The sequence below is a fragment of the Notothenia rossii genome (assembly GCF_949606895.1).
Source record: "Notothenia rossii genome assembly, chromosome: 1".
NCBI classification, from domain to species: domain Eukaryota; kingdom Metazoa; phylum Chordata; class Actinopteri; order Perciformes; family Nototheniidae; genus Notothenia; species Notothenia rossii.
This window is the reverse complement of record NC_136912.1, coordinates 69,152,234-69,165,523: the sequence shown is the minus strand read 5'-3', so window position 1 is coordinate 69,165,523 and position 13,290 is coordinate 69,152,234. Positions and strand designations below refer to the sequence as shown.

The window sequence follows — 13,290 nt, the reverse complement described above, 5'->3', positions numbered from 1 at the left end:
GCATCTAAGATGTGGAGAGGGCAATGTAGCCAAATTAGACATAATGTGTGTCAACTGTATCATATTTCAAATAAATGGATTGTAAATGATAACATGAACTTTGCAGGTTGTGTTGGAGAACAGATGAAGCCTGCGTCTGATCGAGTGGTGCAATGAAGTGATGATGTCTTTGTGTAGGCCGACCCGGAAGTTAGCATCCTAAGGGCTTCCTCCTCAAAAGCCAATGCGATTTTTCCAATGGGTTTTGGAATATTGCAGAAAATCGGATCTGTGGCTAAGACCTATTTATGACAAGTTTTGTTAACCTGAATAATATTTACCAAAAGCCACTTCATAATGGTTGGTAAATGCCAACGCCAGAAGTAAATAACTAATTTTAGGCTATCAACTACTACATCATGGTCGAATGACTTCAAGTCAACATCGCTAAGCTAAAGGCAGACCCGCCTTCAGGGTGATGAGGTTTAGGAGTCTCCCAACCCACTCATTTGCAATCGCCGTTTCTAACACAGGGTATATGCAGGAATCCTGAAGTCAAATTTAATACATTTTAAGACCATTTCCATACATTTTAAGACCTCAACGCCACCTCGAATTCCAACTGGTTACATTGGCAACACACTTTACCTCACATTTACTATATACAGTATTGATTGTAAGATAGCACAACTAAACCGCTTGTGATAACTCCTTATCATAATTCAGATAGAACAAGCACAAGAGAATTAATTGTGTGACCAACCCAATGCAAGGTTTATTAGAAAAAGAAACCATTAGAAAGTAGTATTTGATTTAGGCATTGTTCCCAAGAGATGCAAACTTGCATTTCCTCATAACGATGTTGTTAAACAACCGGCGTAAACAGACATTGGCGCGCTATCAAGCAGTGAGCGTGTGATGTCCTGTTCAGATGACGTCAAATCCAACGGGATGCCATAAATAAACTACACAGAATCCCACTACCAGGGACGTGCACAGACATTTGGAGGGGCTATTGCTCTAAACTTGAAAAAGGGCCTCCCCCCGTAAAACAACATAAGACCTTTAGAGGGGCAGGTCAACCAAAAAGGTCAAACGGGCCATTGCCCGGGCAACATTAGCCCGTACCTGTGCACGTCCCTGCCCACTACACACCTACGTAATGATTACATTCAGGCAGACTTTAGAATGCAACCTCTTTGGACAATTGATATACTTATTGAAAACAAGCTGCAAAATGTAATACCTTAGAAAATGCCATTTAATACTTTTTAATAGCCTTAATTTTCGCTAAATTGATTGATCAACTTTTAATACTTTTTAAGACCCTGCGGACACCATGTAACACGTAAATGCTCAAGATATTTAGAAGTATGATCTTTAATCAAATATTTTACGTTTTAGAACAAAACAAGGACATCTTGTAAGCTTGAGTTAACCACAGAACTTTTTTCCGGCATGCAATCAAAAAGTAATTTAAAAAACATTTACTGGGAAGTAGGAAATGAGGGAATCCAGAAGTGCTTAAATAATAAATAATTTCCAGGTTTAGAACTAATTCCTGCAACACTTTACGTCCAGTCATCATCTTTCCACAATGACTCAGCATCTCCTGCACATACATGCGGTCCCAGCGTTCACCGAGTGTATTTCGTGACAGGGAAAAGGATAGAGCGATCAAATGTTTGCCTCTGGCTCACTATCCGACCATCATGATGGCTGCCCGCAAGCTTTGTTATCTTTAGGGCTGTCTGTTTGTTTGTTTGTCAGTCTCAAGTGCTTTTGCAGATTTAGGCTAACGAAGTGAAGTCCCCAATTTCCCATATAAAAATCCTGGAGCAACAAACACAAATATGAAGTGTAGGCCTCCAGATGCAGGAAGATGTTTTCAGAGGATTAGGAGACTGGAGACAGATGGCTTTGCCCAAATCATGTGGCGAAATGGAGAGATTTGAACCTTTATGAGCCGGGGATAACACTGCTGCTTTACATAAAAAAAAACATCAGCAGCGTGAGAAACATCTTCACTGTCACCGTCAGGGATTATACTGCAACACTGTACGTCACATTTATGTTGGCTTGCAACTACTTATCTACATTTTCTATTATATAATTCATCTATTACTTATATATTTTCTTTTGATGCATTGTTTTAGGGATGCAAAAGATCTGCAGATTAGCTTGTATTAGGGGTGCACCGAATAGGAAATTCTTGGCTGAAACCGATACCGAAAATAGGAAACAGTTGGCTGAAAACCGAATGCCCGAAAATGATTAATAGAAATATATATATATATATATATATAGAAATATATATATATAGAAATATATATATATAGAAATATATATATAGAAATATATATATATAGAAATATATATATATAGAAATATATATATATAATGTATACATTTTTTACCAATGTTGTTCAGCTATCTGATTATGGAAAAAGACATGATTATGGCAAAACTTAACTTAAATAATAATCACTATTATGGGTCCATAAAACATTTATTCAGCACTTTTGAATGCATACATTAATTCCAAGTCAAGTGCATTTTCTTTTCTCTGTAGGATAACTACAACAAAGTGCATTCAGAACAAAGCCAAGGTGCTTTAAAACTGCATAAACATCTAGGCCAGTTGGCCTACACCAAAATAGTGTAAATAAAGACTGTAACAGCCAGGCCTTCAACAACAACAAATGCACCTATAAGTTTGGTAACCTAACGTGTTGTTGTGATGACGTAATCAAAACGCGGCGACAAGCACGGCGCGCGACCATGCTCGCGGCTGGCTCACAGCCAACATGTCTGCCGCTTGGAGATATTTAAAAATATCAGAGAGAGGCGCGGATTGCGACTTCTAAAACGTGTTCAGCTGACATTCCTCGAGGGGGTGTAACTGCAAAGACTTTCACCACTTCGGGATTACTCCACCACTTCAAATCAAAACACCCGGACAAATATGGGGAGTATGATCAACGTAACCCTGTTCTCTGACATTCGGCCGAAAGGGCCTTTTTAACCATTTTCGGCCGATAATTTTCGGTGGCCAAATATTCGGTGCATCCCTACATTGTATGTTTAAATGTTTGTTTTTTAAAGCTTCAAATAGGCAAAATGTGACTAATGTCCATCACAAATTCACAAAGCTCAAGCTGGAGTCTTCAGTATTATTATTTTTTGGGCCAATAGTCCATAAACCTCCAAATATTCAATTTACTATCATAAATTAACCAGTACACTTTAACAGTAGTTGATTAACCAAAAAAACTGTTGTTGAATAGTAATCAGTTAAAGGTGGGGTAGATAATTTTGGAGAAACCAGCTCGAGTGCGCTAGAATTTGAAAATACACAGCCGGAAAATATCTGCCACTTCCTTACAGAGCCCCTCCTCCAACACACACGAACGCGCAAATGACCAATGAGGGCACGAGATAAGTTTGTGCACAGATGGAAGGCTGACAGGCAGGTAGGCCATCCTGTTATTTTCATCTGCCGGTCGAGCTTTTTACAGTACTACGGCTTCCACAGATTACAAATTTTGTATGGGTTTATTGTCAAAGCATTTAATATATTCGCTATCAGGATGTTAAGAGCATTCCATGGAATATAACAAGTGTTTCTGAAATAAATTACATACCCCACCTATAATTAATCATTCAATTTAGTGTCAAATTGTGTCACTCTATTATGACTACGCCTTATTCTTTCAATAACTTGGAATTTGGCAAGGATCTACATTAAACAAGCTGACTCATCACTGAGCTTGTCTCTTGAGCTTTGCTGTGACCGTGTTCCCAGCCCAGACCCCTCTGTCTGTCTGTGTGGGTCTGACTGGGTCACAGAAACCATCCTGTGAAAACCAGTGGCCCAACAAGCCTGTCAGCAGGGAGGAGGCTACCAGGTGAGGCAGACTGCGGAGAGCAGAAGGGGGTGAGGGAGAAGTGCCGCTTCACAAACAAGGCTCGGCCTGACCCCCGCCGCTCGATTAACCCCGAGGTCTGCGGAGCAGCGGCGCTGAGGAAAAAGCCTCAAAAAACACAACCCACCACATTCCACCAAAGCAAACAAGCAGGGCCACCCACATTTTTCAATTAGAGCCCCAGGAGGGGGGGGGGGGGAGGGGGGGGGGCAGGAAATGGATCAGTGTAGCGTTGCCCCCCGCCATCCCCCAGCCAAGCAGTGCTGACTTTGGGGAAGAGAGGGAGATACACAGTAGGCTCTCACTGAAAGTTGTTAGCATGGATGTCGACACACATGATGGAGGAGCTCAATGACAACCTATTCCTGCGACATGGCGCCTGCCTGCAACCGACCTGTCAATCAATTACTCTCATTCACTCTCTCACACAATCAATCAGTTGAACAAACACACATGGTAAGGGTACTGTTTCCTCTAAAAAGCCTATTTAAAGGAAGACGGTTACAACAATATTTGACAAAAGTACACAAGAGTAGTTATTATAGAGGCTTTGAGTCTGTTCTGTTTGAACAGTGTCTATCACAACAGGGACGACTCAAGGTTTTTAAGGTAAGTAATATCTTAGCCTAACCATAGCTGGAACAGTACTTTCTTGGATTTTGGAGTAACATAGGCTTGAAAACAAAAGAAGCTGAGCTCATGTTATTGCTGCTTACTGCAACTATAGTTGGTTTGTATAAACAGCCACTTTTAGGACATGACAAAGACATTTTATTTAAATGTGATCAGCCTGACATTATTACAGTGCCTACAATTAGCTGTACGATATGTCATTTTCTTCCTCTGCAAGTTTGTTGGCACATTTTTGTTTTTATTTAGTGTGCATCGTTCCTGAAATTGCAGTGGATTCCTCCTAATGGAAAAGTGTTTGCACCTTTCGGCCACCGTACGTTTTCCATTACCTGCAGTCTAGGTAGACCTGCCATGGTTTCATAATGAACCCAACAATGTATATACTGAACGTATGGGGTCCGCAAAGAATGGTCTGTGGTTTTAATTTGCCCATAAAGCCTATCTGTTTTTGATATACAATCACCGGCCACTTCATTAGGCACACCTTGCTAGTACCGGGTTGGATCTTTTTTTTGCCTTCAGAGCTGCCTTAATTCTTCGTGGCATTGACTCAACAAGTTGCTGGAAACATCCCTCAGAGGTTTTGGTCCATATTGACATGATAGCATCACTCAGTTGCTGCAGACCTGTTGCCTGAACATCCATGATGCAAATCTCTTCTTCCATAGGATTTAGATCTGGTGACTGTGGAGGCTATTTGAGTTCAGTGAACTCATTGTCATTTTGAGACAATTTGAGTTTTGTGACATGGCACGTTATCCTGCTGACGGCAGCCATCAGAAGATGGGTAACCTGTGGTCATAAAGTGATGAACATGGTCAGCAACAATACTCAGGTAGAATGTGGCGTTTAATCGATGCTCAATTTGTACGAAGGGTCCTAAAGTATGCCAAGAAAATATCCCCCAGACCATTAAACCACCACAATGTGTGTGCTTTGTAGGTATGTTTACACTTAAACATACATATCATTCCTTTAGGGAGGACTGATATCCAGTTTGAAAAACAAACCCACAAATCATTTCCATCTTAACAAATAACTTGGTTGGGTTCAGAGAATAAATCGTTGCATGACGTCAGTGATAAAAGGTTGGAAACTGTTTTACTTAGCAGGATATAAAGTGAACAATATAAACCAGTAACTGTTCATCTAAAATCTATGAAGCAGTGAGAAGTGATGAAAAAACGATGTTACAGTAATCTAATGTTTATTTTCACCGAAGTGCCTTTCTGAGTCACATGAGGTCACTTGATGTGATCATTTCTTTACTTTCACTCTTTCCCATCTGTATACATGAAACGTTGTTGCAAGTCTAAGCAAGGTGTTGAGTCTGCTTCATGCTCTTTGTTTTGATAGAGTACTTCAATGACAATCATTATCTCTGTGTAAGGGCAGTTATTAAATGTGTTTACATTAGAATGGATTGGACATGTGTATAGAAGTTGAAATCATACCACCTGGCAATGAGTAACCCTGCAGGTTCTCTCAAACATTCAACACATTTACTCATTTTCACAAGGACATTTTAATTGCTTAACTCAGTATGAGGGACCGGACCATGGTTAAGTTAATTTTAGGTATGATATTATGAAAAACATTAACTCAGGTCTTTTTACTAAGTTAAACACTTTTTGATCTTTCAAAGATATTTCAATAAACCTATTTTATTTTGTATAACTTCCATAACTCAAAACAATACCAGATCATATTACAAGCATGACCTCTTTGTATTTAATTCCACTTTCTATTATGTATATATTTATTTGGAGGATTCAGTAGTTTCTTTATTAAAAGGTCTCGCCTACATGTCATGTATTACATCTACTGCACTGGTAAAGTTGGACACACCTCTTTTTATTATATGTTAGACCAGCTTTTTATTTGATTTTTCATAAGGGCAAAACAGCTGAATTTCAACAAAAAAATAAATAGAAAAGCAAATGAACCTAAACAAATAAGAGGTGCATCCTACCAGTCTATATTCTGTGTTCTAAGACTTTTCAAATAAAATAAATTACGATTATATATTCCTATTCCTTGTTTAGTGTAGTCATAATATCTAGTATGGAATAATACTTGGAGACAGGCAACATATAGAAGAAAAAAGGGGAAAGAAAGGTGAATAGAGATACATCAATTGTACGTTTTAAAATAAAGCATTTATGATAAACACTGATCAGAAATAAATATGACTTGAATACGTTAAACGCTTCAAAGAGGTCTTAAGGTGTGTTCGCCTCGCAAACAAAACAATACATCATAAAATAGACTGATTTGTCAATGGAGTTTGGTGCAGCTAATCATATTGCCCATTTAAACGGTACAATATAACAACATTATAGACATTTCCAGCCACTTTCGCTTCCATGGACATTGAATGAAACACACCAAACTACCCACTAGTGATGTTAGAGAAAGGGATATCTGCTTTGTTGACATATTTTCCATCTGACGTTAGCTTAGGCTAACGTTAACCTGTGTTTGCTAGCAAGCTCTTCGTTATTCCGGAAGGGTTTACTCTGGCTGTCATTTATGTTCATTGTAATCTTACAAACCGCTTACATGATCACATTTGCTACCAAGAGGACTTTGACTTTACCTTGTGCATTTAGGAGAAAACAGGATAGAGAAAATGCAACTTACAGTTTACAGTAGCACCGCAGCGACCGTTTCCTGTATCACGTGACTACTTCCGGCTTTCCGTTCAAAGCCAACGCCTTCAAAATAAAACATAAACATTTCTGGTTATGATTTTTGACCTGTTCTACTCCTCCTGAAAAAACTATCACACTATACATTTAAAAATAAATTGTATACTCTGTGTCATACTATAAATAACACATTTCTGAAAGTCTGAAAGAAAAAAGCAAAATGGAAATAATGATACCAGTAAGCTATTTATTTAAAATGAAAAAGTAACTTAAACATTGCATTTGCTACCCTTTTCACATTCTCTAAACTTTAGTCAATCAAATTGTTTTTATACAGCCCAATATCACAAATATCCCAACAGAGCCAGGAGGTTGTTCAATCTGTACCCACACCCTCTGTCCTTAGACCCTTGCACTGCAAAAGGAAGAACTCACTAAAAGAAACCTCACACTCAGCGGGGGAAACAAATAGAGCATGGTAAGCAACTAAGTATATTTACTAAAATAATGTATTCATGTAGAGTTTTTTGGTTATTGTAATTAACTTAAATATATCTATTTACATGTTACTTTACATTTATAGTCCACTTTAAACATAATATTTAATTAATTTATATATGCTATATAAATCTACTATGCATAATAAACAGTTTTGCCGTTGATATATTTAGCAATTTAATTTGATATTTTGTGCTGTGAACACTTCCAATGCGTAGAGAACTATGGTTCATCTGATTTCTGCGCACAGATTAAATATTGAAGAAATTATGTTGTATGTCGTTTGTGTGAGAATTCTATGTCCCAGTGGGAGATTTGCTTCTTTCCTCTCCTCTCTTTTCACGGTGCATCACAGAGGTATGTCCACTTGTTCTGGGAAAGGCGCAGCATCATTAGAAATGCAACAGAGACCACCCAGGCACACACTCGAACACTGATACCATTACATTTATCTTACCAAATTGTGCAGGGCAGAAAGAATGTCCCTGATAAGGCAATGCCCAATCCCCAGGGAAAACATATTGTCCAATTAGACGGGGTAATCTGATAATTGAGGGATCAAACTGTGACTTGGGAGTTTGCACCGATGCTGATGCAACACAGGGGCTGTTTGACTGCATAAACACCAATTTACAGCAATGGCGGTGGAAGATTTTGATCGTAGGCTCTGTGGTACAGCCCTTGCCATTGGATAAGAACATCAGTGGCACTGATCTTATTTCACCTTCTGTGTGTGTGTGTGTGTGTGTGTGTGTGTGTGTGTGTGTGTGTGTGTGTGTGCGTGCGTGCGTGCGTGCGTGCGTGCGTGCGTGCGTGTTTGTTTGTGTGTGTCATCATGGCATAATGTAGTCCCGGAGACACCTACTAAAGTGTAAACTACCACAGAAGCAGTTCTTAGTCCTTTCTCAGGACTGTCTCGATTTGAATGCAGATTTTATCACAGCCATAGCGTTACGACTGTTCAAGATACAGTCGCAAAACCTTACAGGTGTGAAGTGAAGATTAAAATAAAGGTATTTGAAGATGGGTGTGGTCGGAGCACACTACTATACGCCACTGGCCTAATTTGAAGCTTTCACTGGATTTAACAGATTCAGAAAAATAAAGGCAGGGTTAGTAGGAGGTTAGTAAGTGTAGAAGGGGCTGGAGTGATCCCATTACAATATGGCCTAGTATTACACTGTGTCTTCTTTATTTGTTTAAAGTTTAAGTGTATTACATTAGTGTTAAAATGAAAAGATGTGGTTTTAATAGATGTTACATGCACAGTTATTTTTGGCTAATCCATTGTAAACCACCATTTGTTTTCCACTATTTACAGTCTTCATGCTAAGGTAATTGTCCGCTGGCTGCAGCTTCATTTTCGGTAAAGAAATATTTGTGGCATCAATCTTCAACTCTTAGCAAGAGAGCCAATAGGCATATTTCACAACATTTCAAAGTTTTCCTTTAAAAAACGATTTTCATGTCTGACATTATTCCTAACAAGTGAGGAACACGTCATTGCATGTTGTGTTTTTAAATAGCACAGGCTTTCTGAGCAGGTGTCCCAGGTGCTCCTGAGGGACAGTGCTGGTGCCTTGATCCTTGCTGTGACCCCCCGACCCTGTGTAATGCACATCCCGTAATGGCACATGCTGCGCTGCCACCATTGCTCATCCCTGAACCCTATTGTTCATTGTTTGTCCTCTCCAGTTTTTTCCCATGGGCCCCTGGCCAGTGAGAGGAAAAGGTCACTGTAAATATTGCGCTGAAATCCTCCCTCCCTCCCATAGAGCTCCTGAAGATGGAACAGGCGACCAGTGGGTGAGCACTTCCTTCCTGCACAGGGCATTTCAACTGTAAGACATCAAACAAGTATGAGTCCCTCAATGTCAAAGATTGCTGCATTGAGATCATATGTTCAGTGTTGACATTACAATAACCTGGGCAGGTTTCAGCGCTTTGCCAACAACAGCAGATACCATAATATCTACATATGCGGCTCCATCGGCCATCATCGCAAAGGTCTAATTTATCAAAAGACTAGGCTGAACACATCAAATATGTCCATGTTTTGAGTATAAGAATGTAAATCACACATTTTCAAAATCTGCTTTTATGTCCATATTTTTAACCTTTAAATAATATATTTTTAATGACTGAGCATGAATCCAATCCATGACTGTATTTTATATCATAAAATACATAAAATGTGGATTCCAAAGGAAATTAAGTGAGTCTGACCAATGTGAGGCTAATCACTAGCCTGTAGCAATGCTGTTAATATAAGACGGGAGATTTTAAATAAACCCCTGACATTTGGGTTTGTTTTGCTTCTGAGTGGCGCTCCATCTCCCGTTGCTCCACTTTCCCGGAGGAGTTCAGTTTCCTGGGCTCACATTTTGGGCTCCGGAAATTCAGGACTCTGCCAGGCTTAGTTTAGGAAAGCATCCAGATAAACACAATGGAGTAAGGAGATTTAAAGGGGACAGACGGCCTTTCAGTCTGAGAGCTGACACTTTGCCTGACACACTATATGACTTTGATTAAATTCATTATGTCAACAGATTTCACAAATCAGAATTAGTTGAGTTGTAAGCAATTATATTAAGTTTAAATAAACATGTTTTAGGTTCAATATTATTACTTTCAACTTACCCAATACAGTTATGTGAAATTGTTAATGTGATACATTTAATCAAAGTCAACGTTTCAGTTTTTCAGTGCACAGTGTCTGTATAACATGGGCAATAAATGTATGGAGAGTAGAAGGAGTAAGGGAATGATTAGAAATGTGGGCAACAACATAAAAGTAAAGCCATGCCACTAATGTTTTTAAAAGTTAATCAGCAACAGCTCTATCGGTATTGTTGTTCATCTGCATATTCCACAAAACATACTGTCAAAGGTTTTCACCCAAAAAAAAATCTCCAGGAAAAGAGCTCAGATGAAACTTTTCAGGCTAAAGCAAGGTTTTCGGACTGGCTCCAAGTAACAATGAAGACACAAGACCAATGTCCAAGGTATTATCTCTCTGAGAATAAGTTTATACCTTAAAAAAAACACACAGCGTTGTTTCAATCACTGTTTTTATAATATCAATGTTGAAAGACTCCATGACAGGAGTCCAAACTCTGTAATTCCCCTCAACTTTACAGGGAGTTTTAGCAACTTTCAGCTCATTGTTTTGGTTTTTTGGACGGCACCTCATTTAGGTAAAAAATAATCACTTTCAATTTTTTTTCTGCCATTTTCTATGATTATTAGTTAATTGGCAAAATTTGACATGTGAAATGTAAAGAAAACATGTCATGAAAGTTATTGATGATATTTCTGATGGAACATTGTGTGGCATAAGGTTGTATTGGGGGAGTTTGTACCCAGTATATTTTCCTCAGCAGTTCTAAGATTCTCGCTATGCCCCTTCAGTGGACTAACCACAAAGGCACTGGAACATTGTTGCGAGAAATAAAATGTTCTGTTTCTTCCATCCTTCTTCAATGTTTTTAGCACCAAAAACGAAATTCCAAACCCCCAAATTAAACCAAAACTATCTAAATGGATTAATACGAAAGAAAAAGTGTGTATGTGTATTTGTATGTGCATGTGCATGTGCATGTGCATGTGCATGTGTGTGTGTGTGTGTGTGGGTGGGTGGGTGGGTGGGTGTGTGTGTGTGTGTGTGTGTGTGTGTGTGTGTGTGTGTGTAGTTTGGGTGAACTGACCTTTTGATTATTTCGACACAGGAAAGATTGGAGAATTCCTAAGAACCCCAAGAAGAAGAGTGGGTGTGAGAGGGTATAAAGGGGCATTTTCCCAAATATGTTCAGGCTTTTACCACCCAGGTTAACATAACATGTTCTTTGCCTTCTCATAACACCACTCTTTTGCCCCCACCCCCCCCCCCCCCCCCCCCCCCAGGCCAGACAACAGGCTACTGTGTATCAGGAGGCGAAGGACAGGATCGGCCCTGAGAAATGTTGAGGAACACACTCTGGGAAAAAGTCTAGAGAGTGAAATGAAAAATCCACAATGGTGCTGAAGTCTAGCCAGAATGACACACATATTATCTCCCAAAAGTAGTTGTGGATTACCGCCTCATATTTTAGTGTTACATCCCTCCCCTCGATTGAGTAACATGAGTTTGAGAGGAAACAGATTTCGTGCACAGGGGCCAGCTGAAGCCATCGAAGCATGCTACATGTTTGCTCCGTCTTTGATGATATGTGACAGGTCGGAGTGTGTTCATAACTGTTTGTGTTTATAAACAGGTGGACTTGGTTACAGCTGGGGGGTTATTTGTGTGTTTAATGGGTTCGAGCCAATCGCAATCAAGGGGAGAGCATAATAAAATCCGGCCTGATGTTAAACGCGGTCAGGATCTGTTTTGTATCGTCATTGCTCAGATGATTCAATTTTTTATTATTCTGATGCTGCCATATTTTAATTGTGATATAATATGCTTTTTATGACATTCCCAGTGTAGCTACATAACCTTTTAAATTGAATGATCCATGAAATGGAGGTTTATTATCTTCAAATAAAAACTTTATTTATGGCAGGGGTAGTTGGTATTATTTTTTGTATTTACTTGCACCATTATTTCTGTTTTTCTGTTTTATTGTGTTGCACTGTTGGTGGAGCCTGTGACCTAAGATGTTCATCGACATAACACTGTAGCTATGTACGTATGGCAATAAAAGCCTTGAACTTGAACCTTGAACCTTTAATTTCCCATGCAATTCTGTTTTATTTTCTTTGTTAAATGTCTTGTAAGGGTTTTTTGGTGGTTAAACAAAGAACATTAGCATATCAACCTTTTTAGATAATACATTTGATTTGAGTTGAATGATAATCAAATGCTGACTAAGAGAGAAATACATGAATGACATATTTTACATTTTATAAAGTTATATCAAAAGATAAGAAATTAAAGTAATCCATCCAGTTAATGGAAAATAAAATAATGGACCAATTTCATAACTAAGGCATTAAATGACACGTCAGTGGTTAAAAATACCACATGACACGCACTTAAAATAAAAAGGTTATATTATTTTCCACTGTGTGAAAGGAAGAGAAGGTCCTAATCTAAATGAGCCCACTAAGAGCACATTTGGGTTTTCTATCCCACGGATCAGCCTGTAAGGATTTAACACTCAATTGGCCTCCGTTTATATTAAATAGACTTAATGTGCAGCTCACAAATGGTTTAATAATATGTCTTCATTTCCGTTGCTAAGTCAATGATAGTAAGGATTCAGGCGTTGGCGGGCAGCCTCACTGAGTCCTCAGGATTTTCCCTCTTTGTGTACAGTGCAAATATTTCCAGAAGAAAAACCCATTGTGGCTACAGCCCAGAAGGGGGCGCCCAAGAATGTCATTTATGAGCTTTGCCTCTCCTCTTTGGACTTGTTTGCGGAGGAGGAGAGCGAAAGATGGACAGTAAATGAGAAAAACACTGAAAGTTTTGCTCAGAGGTGTTTCTAACAAGAACCCTATCCGTGCTCCCTGAACGCTGGTTCCACGTTAACAGTAGAACAAATCTGCACAGGGGATAGATAAAGGAATGAGAACCCCTTACAACACAATGCAAACAATCAACTACCACACCAAACCCT

General features: G+C 39.0%; 1 protein-coding gene across 1 annotated transcript in view; it reads right to left on the bottom strand.

Annotated features, from left to right (window-relative positions):
• Nucleotides 1–7,255, bottom strand: part of exoc2 (exocyst complex component 2) — a 54,705-nt gene extending 47,450 nt beyond the window's left edge. The window contains exon 1 of the mRNA XM_079687100.1: nt 7,182–7,255. The gene's annotated coding sequence lies outside the window, so the exon portion shown is untranslated. The remainder of the gene's footprint in view (nt 1–7,181) is intronic.
• Between the last annotated feature and the right edge of the window lie 6,035 nt (nt 7,256–13,290).